The 15443-nt window shown below is 33.5% G+C and overlaps 1 long non-coding RNA gene and 1 pseudogene across 18 annotated transcripts in view; one reads left to right on the top strand and one right to left on the bottom strand.

The window, feature by feature from the left end:
• LOC146948922 (uncharacterized) overlaps positions 1-4325 on the bottom strand; it is a 36165-nt pseudogene extending 31840 nt beyond the window's left edge. The window contains exons 1-6 of the transcript XR_015027081.1: positions 4194-4325; positions 2986-3075; positions 2399-2602; positions 2202-2294; positions 1975-2076; positions 1497-1869 (exon numbers count right to left, since the gene is read on the bottom strand). The product of XR_015027081.1 is annotated as an uncharacterized LOC146948922 (transcript). The remainder of the gene's footprint in view (positions 1-1496; positions 1870-1974; positions 2077-2201; positions 2295-2398; positions 2603-2985; positions 3076-4193) is intronic.
• Positions 4326-7032: 2707 nt separating this feature from the next.
• LOC146948921 (uncharacterized) lies at positions 7033-13481 on the top strand. Of its 17 annotated transcripts, none has more exons than XR_015027078.1 (9): positions 7047-7552; positions 8451-8521; positions 8797-8898; positions 8997-9098; positions 9210-9362; positions 9457-9904; positions 12002-12075; positions 12664-12782; positions 13014-13481. It is a non-coding gene; the product is annotated as an uncharacterized LOC146948921 (long non-coding RNA). The 17 variants fall into 17 exon arrangements; XR_015027079.1 differs by having other exon boundaries at positions 7051-7552; positions 9837-9904; positions 12704-12782; XR_015027076.1 differs by having other exon boundaries at positions 7054-7552; positions 9837-9904.
• The last annotated feature ends 1962 nt before the right edge of the window (positions 13482-15443 follow it).

Genomic DNA, 15443 nt, shown 5'->3' with positions numbered 1-15443 from the left:
TCTTGATATTTTTGTAGCATTTTGTGATAATTTTCATATGTTAAAATTGGTCAAAAAACAAAGTATTAATTTTCTTGCTATTCTTGTCATATTTTAGGCTAAAAAATAAGTGAAACTTTTGCTTGATTTCAATCCAAATTGCTTGTTAAATTTTAGTGACCTATGCCACTTGATTTCATAAGGTTTTAGCTACTGTTTGTGTTTAATTTTGTTGCATAATTGTGAATTTTGGTAGGTTACTTAGCTTACAAGTCATTAAGTAGTTAAATAATGTAAATATGCTCCAAATTTGTTTTAAAATGTCAAGCAAATCATGTAGCCTTAATTCCCATTCCAAAGCTTGTTTCTAAACCTTCAAAATGTAATTGGAATGTGAGAATTATAAGTCACTTGGTTCTTGCATTTTATGAACAAATTTTAGCCATGTTTGCACTTATTTTCTACCTTTTACACTCTAATATTTCTCTTACTTCACTTCTTTGATATTTGCCTTATGCTACTAACCATTTTCCTTTCATATTTCATATTCACCATAAGCATCATCATTGCATCCCATTTTCATCTCTATTTTCTTTCTTGCAACTTAATTTGTACCAAAAGTTAGAATGTAAACACTTAGGAAATTTTGTAATATTCTTTCATGCTTTTAATTTCTTGGCAAAGAGGCCATAGAATGTATCTAGGGTGTGATGTAAAGGACAATGGACTCTAATAATGTACACCGACACAAGCACCGACACATGCACACACATCACTATATAGCTAGAATATGCATGTTTAGATGTATGTTTAGGATTGTATGTTTAGATGAATGCCTAGGATTCATGCTTAGAAAAAACCAATTTTCCAAACAAATGTGAACAACCTCACTCAAACCTTTTCCAAACAAACCTTGGGATCCAATATCCCATTGTATTTTCTTTTCCATTTTCTTAATCAAATTTCAATGAAAATAATCAAACTTTGACTTCTTTTGCAATTCACTAATTCAACCTCACTATTTCCTAATCTCATGCCCTTGAGGCCTCTTTCTATTCTTCAAAATCTATTTTCAAACTTAAAATCAACCAATAAAAACAAAAACATTTTTGAAAGAGAACTACGGTGGATTTGATCCCTTAAACGGGTACGTAGGCAAGGAACAAAATTCCTTCAATTCAACTAAAATAAAAATCCAAAAACATTCTTCTCCCTCCAATTCTTCATTTAGTAACTCTTAGGTTCAATAACATCTTTCAAAATAGCATTTAAAAATAAAGCGCGCGCGTAGAAATTAAAGACGGTTCCTATAGGTTACTATAGTCGTTATGGGTGCCTAACACCTTCCCGTAGCGAAAACAACTCCCGGACCTCGATTCTCAAGGGTTTTGCTTACTTTTTCCCTTCCCAAGAAAAAATAAGATATCACCGGTTTAAAAGGTTCAAACGTAATCAATGTTTGACACCCGAAAACCAAGATAAAACACATAATCAATAATATTTCTATATATGGTTACCTTTCCATGACATGGAGTATGAATTGAAGCAGAGGAATGCATTTGTGCTCTACTATCCTTTGGGGAACTGTTAGCATCTACATGAGATAATCCTAGCAAATGTTCTATTGACTCCATATTTAATTGAGGATTGCATTGTTGTATGACGGTCTTAAACGCATTTTGCAATTTATCAATCTGATGTTGAAATTCATGCCTTAAAGTAGATACTATGTGCTTGTTTCAAAGCATTAATCTCAACCTTTCGCTTTAAGGAAGTTTTAGTTACTGTTCTCCCATAACAACGTAACCTGCCGGGACGCTCCTTTCCCATAACAGCTTTAAAAGCTTCAGTATCACTTCCTTTCTTTTCAACCATTTCTTGAAGTTGGGACTAGCAAAAAAATATATTCAAGAAAACATTAATTAATATTATAAATAATGTTTGCCGGCAATATTAAGTAAACACAATTTAACGTAACTGTAAATTTTTACTTACAAATACTTTTCCAGTTTCCTCATCCAATTGCTTTCCTCTACTTCCTTTTCGAGTTTCAAAAAACATTTCTGATTGAGTGGGCTCTCTTTTTTCCTTTTCACGCTGCACGAATCAAAATAAAACATCTCATGAATTAAAATGCCTCTCGTAGAAACTAGATATGAATTAAAAAAATGCTCAAAGAAACCAATCATCCAAGGAATACTTTAATTGAGCACGAAATTTACCAGTTTTTCACGAGTTAGAGAGAAGCTTTGGGGACCCATTCGATGCAGCCACTTCAGTTGACCTCTATTTTTAGCGTTACTTTCAGCCAATGCCTGCATTGAAGTTTTACGGAATTATTATAATAAATCTTACTTGATTATGACATACATAGAAAGGTGAAAAATTATGCACATACATTAAAAAATATTAATCTTACCTGTATAGGCTCCTTACTCCAGAATTCACAAAGCTCCCTAAAATGAGCTATTGGCACCTTTGCAGGACGATGTTTAAGTCTTTCGGTCATGTTGGGATACTTCAGAAAATGATACTTCTTAATCTTGTGCTTATATCTTCTCCATGCATCTCTAACAGTAGTCTCAACCCAATCTCGTGATTCAACCGACAAGATAAACTTCCGCTAAAAAAAAGTATAAGAGAACAGGAGATCAATAAATTAAAGATTATAATAATTATACATTCAAATTCATAGATACACCCACATACATTAGCATATAAGGCATTATAAACCTAATAAATGCATCATAAAAGTATTTTAACTAAACATAAGATTATATATTTTATACATTTTAGAGTTTCTCAAATGAAACCAACATACATGTAACTATTAAAAAATAAAACTACTACAATATAGTAGGAAACCCTTTCAATTTTTAACTAAAATACAAGCTGCCGAGGCAAAATCAAATTGAAGCAAACATTTCTATTTTTAGTAAAATAATATCTTAAGCATGTATGAAACATATATATCAGCAAAGAAGTTAAAAAACTTGAAAATAATACCTGAACACACCAACGCAGGAAGCAGGAACGCAGCAACACAGAGAAGCAAGAACGCAACAACCCCGAAAATGCCGTAAACGTAGAACAGTGCTGCAACCATATGTATATGTCATGATTATTAATAAACTTGAGCTATATTATTTGTCAAAAAGGTGCTGCTAGTCGATGGTATTTTGCTCAAAAACATGGACAAATGATAGTTAATATGTGTGCTAGATGATATACAAAATCCAAACCAGTGATAAATTCATAGATTTCAAAATTCTCTAAACAAAATCTAAAGGCTATGAACCTACGAAGCACGGATACGGATACCGACACCGGACAAGGACACTGACACAGACACGCTACTAATTTAAAAAAATCATATAATTATGTTTAATTATATATGTCGGTGTCGAACACAACGCGTGTCCAACAACGGGACACACCTAATCCAAGCATGGTTCATAGACCAAGTTTCAATACAAGAATATTTTAGATGTTTGGAATTATAATAAGTCATTATGAAGGTCTAAAGGATGTGCTGATTCACTAATATAGTGTGTGATATATGTATAGATAAGCACAAGGTTGTTAATTATACTCTAGATAAGCACAAAATTGTTAGTTAGTTAGTATTGGAGAAGTTACTTGCATAATCATATGTGTTAGTTAGAAAGTATTGGGCCTATGTATGATATACCACTGAAGTATATATACCACTGAAGTCAATGAATAATACACGTGTGTAGAAGTTGTATACACCAAAAATTAAATCAGAACGTTTTCTATTCTCCTTTTCTCTCCTCTCATAATCCATTTTTCTCTCCTTTATTCGCCCAGTAATCCTAAACAACAGGGACTCAAACCAACATTTATTTAACTTTTGAAAAACAAGTTATATGGGAAGGAAAAAAGAACGAATTAAATAACAAAACTGGAGTCAATATCTGAAGTGAACTCAAAAACAAAGAATCAATCACCATAAACAAAGATAGGTCCCAAAACTGATGATTTTTTTTTTTGAAGGAAAATGATGACAGATTATATGTAAATATCTACGAACAAAATAAACAGATTAGTGAAGAGATAAAAGTAGAAGGCAGAAAATATTCAATTCAAATAAGAGCAAGGTAGTAAAATAAATTGGGTTAGGGTTTCACATAAAAATTTGGGGCTTTTTTTAATGGTGAAATCTGAGAAGGTAATAAAGCAAGATCACTTACCCTTGAAGAATTACATGGATCTTTTTGAGTCGCCGGATCTGAGAAATGTTTGATTGCTGGAAGAATGAATGAATGGCGGAGTGAACGAGAGAAATGTTTGTGTGAATGGCGGAGTGAATTTGGGAAAGTTACATTTTCTAAAGATAAGGTACATGTACTCTTATGTTATATTATTATTATTATTTATTATGTTTTTTGTCTAAAAAAATTATTATTATATCATTTTTTTATTTTACAAAATAAAGATATATTATTATTATACAAATAAAGATACTCTTATATCACACTACCAAAAAAAGAAAAATACTCTTATATTATGTTATATTATATTATTATTATGTTTTTTGTCAAAAAAAAAAGAGTAATCACCGAATTGGTCCATGTCTTTGTACTAAATTTTCAAATTGGTCCTTGAGTTTATTAATAACTCAAAATAGTCCTTGTCTTTGTCAAACGTTTCTCAGATTGACCACCGACTCTATTAATTGTTTTGTATTTTAAGTCATTAACGTACCAAATAAGATCCAAAATGCATTATGTCACTAACCACTAAATAATATGCAAAAGACATTGAGCCATTAGCACTAAAAATACAAAACAACTAATAGAGTCAAGGACCACTCTAAGAAACATTTGATAAAAACATGAACCATTTTGAGTTATTAATAGAGTCATGGACTAATTTGAGAATTTGGTACAAAGACAGGGACCAAATTAATAGTTTACTAAAAAAATTATAATTATGTTCTTTTTAATTTTTTTACATAATAAAGATATATTATTATTATTATTATTACTATATATGTGATACAAAAGAAAAAACTATATACTCAAAAAAAAAAAACTATATTATTCTTTAACGTGATGTGTTAGCAATATTTTTTTTTATTTTTTTATTTTTTAAAGAATGATTGGAGGGAAAATTATTTTGATGAACAAGTTTAGAGGGAAGTTTGCCACCAAAAATTTGATGTTGTTAAAATTTTTATGAAATAATAGAGTAACGCTCCAAAAATGTCCCCAAAAATATTTAAGGGGACAATTAATGATTGTCACCAAAGAAATAACAGAGTGACGCTCCAAAAATGTCCCAGAAGTCTTTAAGGGGACGATTTCTAGGGGTTGCGAATTTATTTCTACTGACAATCAAAAAACGTTGCCTTAGGCACTTTTAGGGGACAATTTTTGCACGTCCCCTAAAAAAGTGTTGCCAGAGACAACAAATGGTGTAGTGATTCTTGATTAAGAAATTACTTAGTCTATCATACCAAGCTCTGGGAGCTTGTTTCAAGCCATATAGTGATTTCTTCAGTTTAAAAACATGGTCAGGATATTTAATATCCTCAAATCCAGGAGGTTGCTTGACATACACTTCTTCTTCTATGACACCATTTAGAAATGCACTCTTGACATCCATTTGATATAATATTATGCCATGATTAACTGCATAGGAAAGAAGTAACCTGATTGCTTCCAATCTTGCAACTGGAGCAAACGTTTCAGTGTAATCAATGCCTTCTTGTTGACTATACCCTTGTGCAACAAGCCTGGCTTTGTTTCTTGTTACTTCACCTTGCTCATTCAGCTTGTTTCTGAATACCCATTTTGTTCCAATAATGTTCTTGTGCTAAGGTTTGGGTACCAGATCCCACACATCATTTCTTTGGAATTGATTCAACTCTTCTTGCATAGCTAGGATCCATCCATCATCTGAAAGTGCTTCATCAACTGTTGTAGGTTCAATCATTGAGATTAGTCCAATCATTGACTCTATTTGTCTGAAATGTGATCTTGTTCTTCTTGGACTATCTTTGTTTCCAATGATTAGCTCCTCAGGATGTAAAGACTTGTGTTTGAATGTGTTTATGGGAGGATCTGCTTGATGTGAGCCATCTTGTGCTTCATCAGAAGCAGCTTCATCTTGCGCTTCTGATGTGGGTTCAGCTTCTGGACTATTTTTAGATTCAGCTATCTGATCAGGTTCTGGAGTAACTTCAGGAACCTGTATCTCTGCAAAACTTTCACCTTGCTTTGAAGTTTTATCTTCGAGCTCTTTGTCATCAAATCTAACGTGCATAGATTCTTCAACATAGAGTGTCTCTGAATTATACACTCTGTATGCCTTTGACCTTTCAGAGTAACCTAAGAAGATTCCTCTTTGGGCCTTGGCATCAAATTTCTTTAGGTAGAGCTTGTTGTTCAGAATGTAACATGTACATCCAAATTGATGAAAGTAAGAGATATTGGGTTTTCTTCCTTTAAAAAGTTCATATGCTGTTTTCTCCAAAATAGGTCTAATATAAATCCTGTTTTGAACATAACATGCTGTATTCACTGCTTCTGCCCAAAAATGTTTAGCCAAATTGTTTTCATGGATCATGGTTCTGGCCATTTCTTGTAAAGTTCTATTCTTTCTCTCTACAACCCCATTTTGTTGTGGAGTTCTAGGAGAAGAGAATTCATGAATGATTCCATGTTTTTCACAAAAAGCTTCAAATGGCTCATTTTCAAATTCTCCACCATGATCACTTCTGATTTTCAAAAATTTTGACTCTTTTTCAGTTTGAATTTGTGTGCAGAAGTTACTGAATACCTCATATGCATAATCCTTACTTTTCGGGAATTTCACCCAAGTCCATCTGCTGTAATAATCAACAATGACTAATCCATATTTACTTCCATATAAGGATGTAGTACTCACTGGTCCAAATAAATCAATATGGAGTAATTCTAAAGGTCTTGAGGTTGAAACAATGTCTTTGGTTTTAAAAGATGATTTCACAATTTTCCCTCTCTGACATGCACCACAGAGTGCATCTGAATGATAGTCAATGCACTACAAGAAAATATGCATTTTGCGACACTTCATCTGCGACCCTTACTTTTTAACTGCCTCAAATGCATTTTTGCAACAGTTGTTGCGACTGTTTGTGTCAACCGTCGCAGCTTTTCTTTGTAAAATTGATTAGAAGGCGTGTGTTGTACCAATTTTTCATTCTCACATTCTCACTCTTACTTTCCCAAATTTTTCATTCCCAACTCTCATCTCCCGCTTTCTCCCCCAAATTTTTTCATCTCACACTCAAATTTTTTCAAATCAGTCTAAACCTTTCCCCCAAAGTTTTCATCTCGCACTAATCTTCTCAATCGCACTTGCTTCCGTCTCTGCTTCCGTCTCTCCGCCGTCATCTCAATCGCTTCCATCTCCGTCGAGTTCAGTTTCCGCCGTCATTCTACTCCATCGATCTCCACCGCTTTACTCCTCCGACGTCTCCTCCATCACGGATCTGAACTTTTAACGAACACTTCCTGTACCAGTCGCCACTTCGTCTCCTCCGGCAACGAGGATCTTCTCACAGGTTCATCTCTCTCTCTCTCTCTCTCTCTCTCTCTAGTTTCTTTTGTATGAAGTCCACACATGCTGATTAGGTTCATTTCACCTTTATGCTACGATTATAAACCTCTTAACCTCTTTCTCGTTCTTCAATTCCAATTGGGTTGAAACAAACAAGGGGACTTTTGTTGATCGAAATCAGATTGTGTTTGAAGGGTGAGTAGAGACTTTACTACCATTGCTACTTGGTTTTGCTGTGAAACATGGCCTGAATTGAATTGAAATTTGAGGTTGGTCTTGATATAACTAGTTTAGTGTTGAAGGGAAAGGGAAAATGCTTCTGTATTTAGCAATCCTATTAGGGGTGTGTCTAGTAAAGAACTTGTGGTATAAACACAAAACTTAACTGCACTTTTTATGTTATTATTCTTTATCTAAAAAAATAATTTCAAACTATGATAATTGTAAAACCTAATTTTCAGCATTAATGTTTGTGTGTTTTTATATATTTTGTTGTTATGAAAAGTTGAAATAGTGATGAATGTCATATTGCATTAGCTAGATGAGTAGTTTCATGAGATTGGATTAGTTAAAATTTTGTAGTGAATGATCCTTATGTGATGAATGTGCTGAGTCGTGAAGAATTTATGCACATGATTTTGGGATTTTTGCACTGGTATAGTTCTGTTTTGACAAGTTGTACTAGTGTAATTCTATCAAGGGGCATTTGTTTGTCACATATTTGTTGTAGCTGTTCTTATTCGATTAAGTGGCATTTGTTCTTATTTGTTTATAACTACAAAAGTTTGCGCCTAGGAGCAACTGTCAAGTTGGCTATATGTGTAATCATACCTATTATAACAAAAACTCCTATTGGTCCAAAACTATAGCATTAGCCATGATGGTCATTTGCTCCTTGGCAGGTTTTAAGGCTTGGACAAAAAGCTCGCACGAAAGAAGCACTTGGCTGATATTTTATTCTAGGTACTCAACGGTATGTACTAAAGTTGGTGTTTGTGTACCTCACATGTTTCTCTTAAGCTGTCTTCATTTGTAGTTGATGTACTTTGTGATTGGGAAAATCAAAATTATCATGATTTTAATATTTTATTTTACAGGATATCTAGAAAAAGAAACTCTACTTGTAGAAGAAGCTACATATGCATCAACCTTTGATGGATATATTAGCCTTGTGTTTTTTCTTTCTCTATAAATATCCTGTTTTTGTTAAATGTACATACATTTATAATATTAAATATTGGTATGCAGAGTCAAATTTGTGGTTCTATTTGGTCATGCTCTTCTGAAGGAGTTTTGAGCTTTTCTGCTTTCTCAGTTTTCTCATTCTGTCACAATCACCATATACTTCTGGTACTAACAAAAACATTTGACTCTCTTTCAGATTTATATAGTGATTATATCCAAATGAATGAAAGATTACTTATTTATTCACTTGTTCTTCTTTTTAGCTCTTTGGCAGACCACAATGGCTCACATAATAACGTTAGGAAAGTAAAGGAAGAGCTTCAGAGGAATGATAGTCAAACAATAGCACTTAGTTTCAGCCGCGAGTAAATAATTCCAATTCCCAACCCCTGTTATTTTTTCCATTTCCTCCCCCTTTAAAAAAGGAAAGTAGATTTGATGTTCTTCTAGTCACAACTCTTTTGCAAGATGTGTAGTGTATTGCAAATATGGTAATGAAGAAATGTATGGTGGATGCATAATAGCAGTACATGCTCCGGATGGTTTGAGATTATGAGGAGATGAAGCAATATATGATGAGAGAAATCAATCCAACAGATAAGGCTGGTTGTGGAGCGTTAATTCCAGAGGTACGAAGAAATCAAAATCAACTATTTTATTAATTTTTATGTATGTTTCTGATTCTGGTTTAGTGTTTTGTGTTCTAAATCAACTACTTTGTAGCTTTCAAGTTTTTGCTCTATGTCAAGTATTTGGCTATACTCTGAAGCCTTTATTACAAGTTGATCATTGGCTCAGACCTCTAAATATGCAAGAGCTTGTGTGTGTCTCTCTATTCCATTCACTGATTCCATTTTGCTCCTTCGTCCTAGTAACCAACCTACCCATTTTCTATTCTGCAATTTTGAGTCTAAACTCCGTATCTTTTTTATTGATTTTTTTTAAGAGGTATCATTTTTTATTGACCACTGTCGCTTCTTGTGGCATAACGGTAGTTTGTACCTTTTTTGTATGTTTATGAATGGTGCTTGATGCTTAGTTTTAAGATTACATATATAGCTTTAATTTTAGCTTTAATTTTAGCTCTAAGTTTACCTTTTCAGATTATTTGGAAGGAGTGACAAACTGACATTATCACATGCTCTCTTATAGCCATCAAATCCATATGAAGGTTTCTTTACTTATGGAATGAAACTTGTATTAATCAATATTAACAAATATGTGCTTAAGAATCTGTTAAATGGTTATAACATGATAGAAAAGTGAAAGAAAATATGACAAAGTTTAATCATGTCGCTGAGTTATGATTACTTTATTCTGAATAAAAAGTATAGAAGTTATTTGCTTTGACAGGATTTAAGAATAGATATTTCATAATAATATTTGTCCACTTTCTATGTCATTTTTGATTCTAGCATGAGTCTGTAGTACTTTACCTTCCATTTTTTAGTTTAGACATCAGAATGTATAGGATATACATTGACGTGTATATTTATGAACATATGAACATTAAGATTGTTGTGCCTGCACTCTCTATCATATAAAATATGAACATTGACGTGTATATGAACAAGAATTGATGTATTTAGTCTAAACTTTATCTTAGTCTAAACTTTATAAAATAGAAAAGTATGCCCTCCCCTCCAAAATCCTCTATCCAAACATACCCTTATACTTAGGACCAGGCAGAGTATTAGGTTAAAGCAGTGACTTACACATTTATTCTGAGATGTTATTGATTTGTATGAAATTAGTTTCTTGATAGAAGACACAATGGGGCAGTGATGTTGCTTTCAGCTTTTAGATCAGACAATATGTTGAAGAGTCTTAGTATTGGCAAGGTTTTTAAGTATGCAACCATGTTGAGATTCTTTTTGTATGCCTATTGTTTGAGAAACGGTGATTCTGAGCCTTCCTTTGAAACCCAGAATTAAGGTTTTTTTAACTCATTAGTTGTTAGTTTAAGTGTGAAGCTCATCCACACTCGGAGAAATAAGGTTGTTTTAAGTGTTGTTGCTTTTCTGTGTTGTTGTGGTTGCCGATGATCCGTCTCAATGAAATTTACAAACAACTTCAACATATACATTCTATTACTTCTGCTATGCAATAGTGCTATAGCGCCACTATAGCTGCTATTTGACAATATTTTGTACTGAATAGCATATCTCAGAATAATAGTGGTTTGTTCAAATATCTCTCCGTTATAGTGCTACAGCGCCACTATAGCTGCTATTTAACAACACAGATATTAACCTCTTTTTTTTCTTCTTCTTTTTAAATAACAAAGCAATGTTAACCCCTTCATTTTCTTCTTCTTCTTCTTTGGTAACAAGGCAATGATGATGTTTTCTTTCGTTAATTTCTTGATTTTTTAAATTTTGTGCAATTTCTTATTTGACTTTTGCGTTCTTAGATTTGTGCAATTGGGTTTCGCCGTCGTTCGCAATTCTTCAGCTATCCCTTATGGTTACTAATTGGTGCAAACATCTTTGATTTTCTTTTTATTGTTTTGTGCAATTCTCATCTGAAATATGCGGACTTTGTTCTCAAGGCCTAAAAGAGCTTCCTTGCATATGACATGTCTCTTTCTAAATAGTGTTGTACTACTAACTTGTTACTTTGTGTGGTCAAAGTTGTACAGCAGCAATATGATTGAATTTGATGTTAATTTAATAGTTAGAATTAGAAATAGATGAAGGAAAATTACTGTGATTTGCATGCTACTTTTTGTATTAAACTTCTCTAGTTTGTTGAAGCTGAAATAGTGTGTGCGTGTATGCGCACATGCCGCTAGACTGTTACTTTTCTCCTGTTTTTTTTGCTGGTCTGTTACAATAAACTTATCTGTTTTTCAGTTAGCAGCTTCTGTTTATGCAGAATGGTTCTTGTTATGTTAGTTTGTGGAATTTGATTTTGTGTGTATGTTATATTGTGTCACATCATGTGGTAGTAGCGTCACCCTCTTATGCCCATAGGTTCTGGCATTTTTCACACTATTATTTAAAAAAAAAAAAAAACTCGAGCATTTTGAAACTGAATGGTTAGTGTGATCTTAATATTACTCATTTTTTATGATATGTTCTTTGTTATAATACACTATTAAATATGAAGGCCCTGAATCCTATTACAGACATTTTACATGATTTCTTTTATCTCTTGTTTGTAACCATCCTTTGGAAATGCATAGGAGAAGGAGCACGTTGTTGTTTTAATCATGTTTGTAGCCCTTCTTTTTTTGTTAATTTCTTGATTTGTGTTGTGTTCTCAGTTTTGTGCAATCGGGTTTCGCCTTCGAGTTTTGCTGTCGTTCGCACTTCATCCCGTCTACTTAACTTTCTCAAGGTAAAACTTTGTTCTGAATCTCAATTAAGGTCACGTACTTGGTGATTTTGTATATTGTGGGTGTTCTACTAGTTTTTTATGAGTTTAGATACAATAACTTGCATTGTGCCTTGTTCTTTAGGTGAATCTTATGATTTGGACTATTGTGAATATATAGCAATGCTGTTTATTTACTTGGTATTAAAATGTTGTCACACCACTAGTATATTTGGAGAGAATTATTAATAACATGGTGAATTGCATCGTTAAAGTAACTCTTTACCTTGTGGTATGTTTGGATATGTAGCTTAAGAGTTCATTGGTGTAAATAGCAGTAACTTGTATAGTTAATCCTGTTACAGAGTGCCATTTTAGCATTAGGAGTTATAATTGTGAGTTATTGGCTAGGAATCTAGGATAGTCTAGGATTTTATATGTACTTGTTGTGTGGCATCGATTGTCTAGGATTTGGTAATGTACTACTGCTAGTTTTCGTAGGCGAGTTTTGAAAGGTATTCTGGCATAGTTTATTTTGTTAGTAATTGAAACATTTGTATTGGCGAGTTTGGCTTCTACTTTGATTTGGATTTTCTTTTTTCGTGTTTTCAGTTAATTTGATTTTTTACATTCAATGGTACCAATAATCAAGCTGCTGAACTGAATATGGATAATAGTGATTGGAGAGGTCAATTTCCGCCTGAATCACGCCAAAGAATTGTCAAAAAAATGTAAGCTTAAGTTTTAATACTCACAGATATCCTCACGGACACTTCACTTAGAAGTCACTATTTGCATTATATCTGTTTTGGTCAGATATGTAATATGCAAATCAAATCTGATCACATATGTTACTGCATTGATTTTTAAGTGAATTGTGTCTATTGGATTCAATTGTATCTTCAGATTTGATTACATATGATATTGCATTGATTTTCTTTTTGCTGAATTGCGTTCCATAGGACTTGGGAATGGATAACACCATCTCAAATCTCTACTCACTCTACTAGATTAGCATCATCTTCTTTTGAGGGATTTACATTTGGCATTAGCTTTCTTCTCAAGAGGCAGGTTGATTCCTAAAGCAAAGGTTGATTCTGTTCTTTTACCTTCTATGATTATTTCTAGCTGATCATGAAGTGGGTGACCTCCCCCACAGTCTGTTGTTGAGGATAGCAGCAGATGCGGTACCAATAGAAGTGCATGGATCGTGTTTGTGCGGTCAGATATATCTATTGTAATGAGGCTCTTCAACTTTTCCGGCCAACAATATTTAGGAATATTACTTAATCTAATTTTTGGTAATATTATTTTGAATGATTACCCACTAGTGTATTGGTTTTTCAATGTTTAAACTATGTACTTTATCTATTGTTTTGATTGTTACTCTTGAAAGAATTATATGAATGAGATTTTGATATTTTTAGTTATATATTTATGTATTTTAAGTATTTAATAATATATTTATTTAAATTGGCAACAAAAACTGCCCCATTCAATTATTTTTTTTTTTTTAAAAAACTTAACATTTGCGACTGTTGTGAAGGGTCGCAAGCCCCTTAAAAACCATTTTTTTAAAAAAAAATTAACATTTGCGACTGTTGTGAAGGGTCGCAAGCCACCATTTTTTTAAAAAAAAATTTAACATCTGCGACTGTTGTGAAGGGTCGCAAGCCCCTTCAAAACCAAGTGAAAACTCTTCATTTGCGACTGTTAGGAACTGTCGCAATAACATTTGCGACGGTTGGAGCGGCTGTTCTACGAAGGGTCGCAAATGACTGCTGCGACCCCAACATTAGCGCCTGTTGGGGAACAGTCGCAAATGTACATTTGCGACCTTTCTAACAGTCGCAATCGTCAATTTTAAAGGTCGCAAAATGCGTTTTTTCTTGTAGTGATGTCTGGTAGCCCTTTCACAAGTTGTAACTTACTAAGCTTAGAGATTAACCTCCAGTTAGCATGTCCCAACCTTCTATGCCACATCCATTTCTTATCATTCACTGATAGTAGGCAAATCACCTTCTGATCAGCCAGTTCAGAAAAATTGATTTTATAGACATTGTCAACTCTCTTTCCCTTGAACACAATGGATTTGTCTTCCTTGTTGATTACTATACAGTTGGGTTTTTCAAAAAGCACGTCATAACCATTATCACAAAATTGACTAATGCTCAAAAGGTTATGTTCAAGACCATCTACCAACCATACATTATTAATTGAGGTAGAGGAATTACCAATAGTTCCTGTACCTATGATCTTGCCTGTCTGGTTTCCTCCAAACTTCACATTTCCTCCCTCTTTCATTGTTAGGCTGAGGAACATGGACTTGTCTCCTGTCATGTGTCTTGAGCAACCGCTGTCTAGGTACCGTGATCTTTGCTTTGGCACTGCTCTTAGACATACCTGCATCATTGACATTTTTAGATTTAGGTACCCATTGTCCTATGGGTCCTGGAAGGTTAGTACTTAAGGCTTTACTCTTCACTTCTTGTACCTTGTGCTGTGACTTGGGTTGCTTCTGATTAACCATCACCTTAGGTTTTGGTACTTCAGAAGCAGTAACTGTCTTCTTCTGAAACTTAGATTTCAGAGCCTCAGATTTTGGTTTCACCAGACTCTGAGGAATAGGTTCTGATCTTTTCAGGATCCTAACCTCTGAAGTCTTGGAATCAGATTTGATCATAGCCTTTGACTTAGAGTTCTTTGGCTTTGAAGTAATCTTAGCCTTAGAACTAGAAGCTTGAGGTTCTGATTGAACAACAGTTTCCAACTCAGCCCCTTCTGGTACAAAGAAGGTTTTCAGACCTTCATTGATGCATTCACAACAAGATTTTAGGTTGGTTTTCTCAAGTTTCACTTCTGGAAAATCAATTCCTCTGCCATTGTTCTTGTAAATGCTATAAATCATAGAAGCTACTCTGCTTCTGTCAATGCCAGATATAATAAAATCTTCAAGAGCAATTTCATGGTTACTTAAAGGTTTTTCATTATACTTTTCTTGTAGCAGCGACTTTTTCTCAGCGACAATCAATTTGTTGTCAATAATATGCCTATAGCAACGACTTATTTAAGTCGTTGTATTAAGTTGTTTTTTTTCACAGCAATTTCGTTATCGCTGGGAAAAATGACTTATTCCAACAACAATTATTATCGTTGGAAATAATACAATTTTTTGATATGCATATAGCAACGACTTATTTAAGTCGTTGTAATAAGTTAATTTTTGTCACAACAATTTTGTTATCGCTGCGAAAAATGACTTATCCCAACAAAAAATATTATCGTTGGAAATAATACAATTTTTTAATATGCATACAGCAACGACTTATTTAAGTCGTTGTAATAAGTTTTGTTTTTCCTAAAATAAGTATTTTTTTTTCACAACAATTTCG

Source organism: Medicago sativa, chromosome 2 (assembly GCF_051527215.1).
Source record: "Medicago sativa cultivar Bolivia chromosome 2, Bolivia_mono, whole genome shotgun sequence".
Taxonomy (NCBI): domain Eukaryota; kingdom Viridiplantae; phylum Streptophyta; class Magnoliopsida; order Fabales; family Fabaceae; genus Medicago; species Medicago sativa.
The sequence above is the reverse complement of the archived record's forward strand: the minus strand, read 5'-3'. Positions and strand labels throughout refer to the sequence as shown.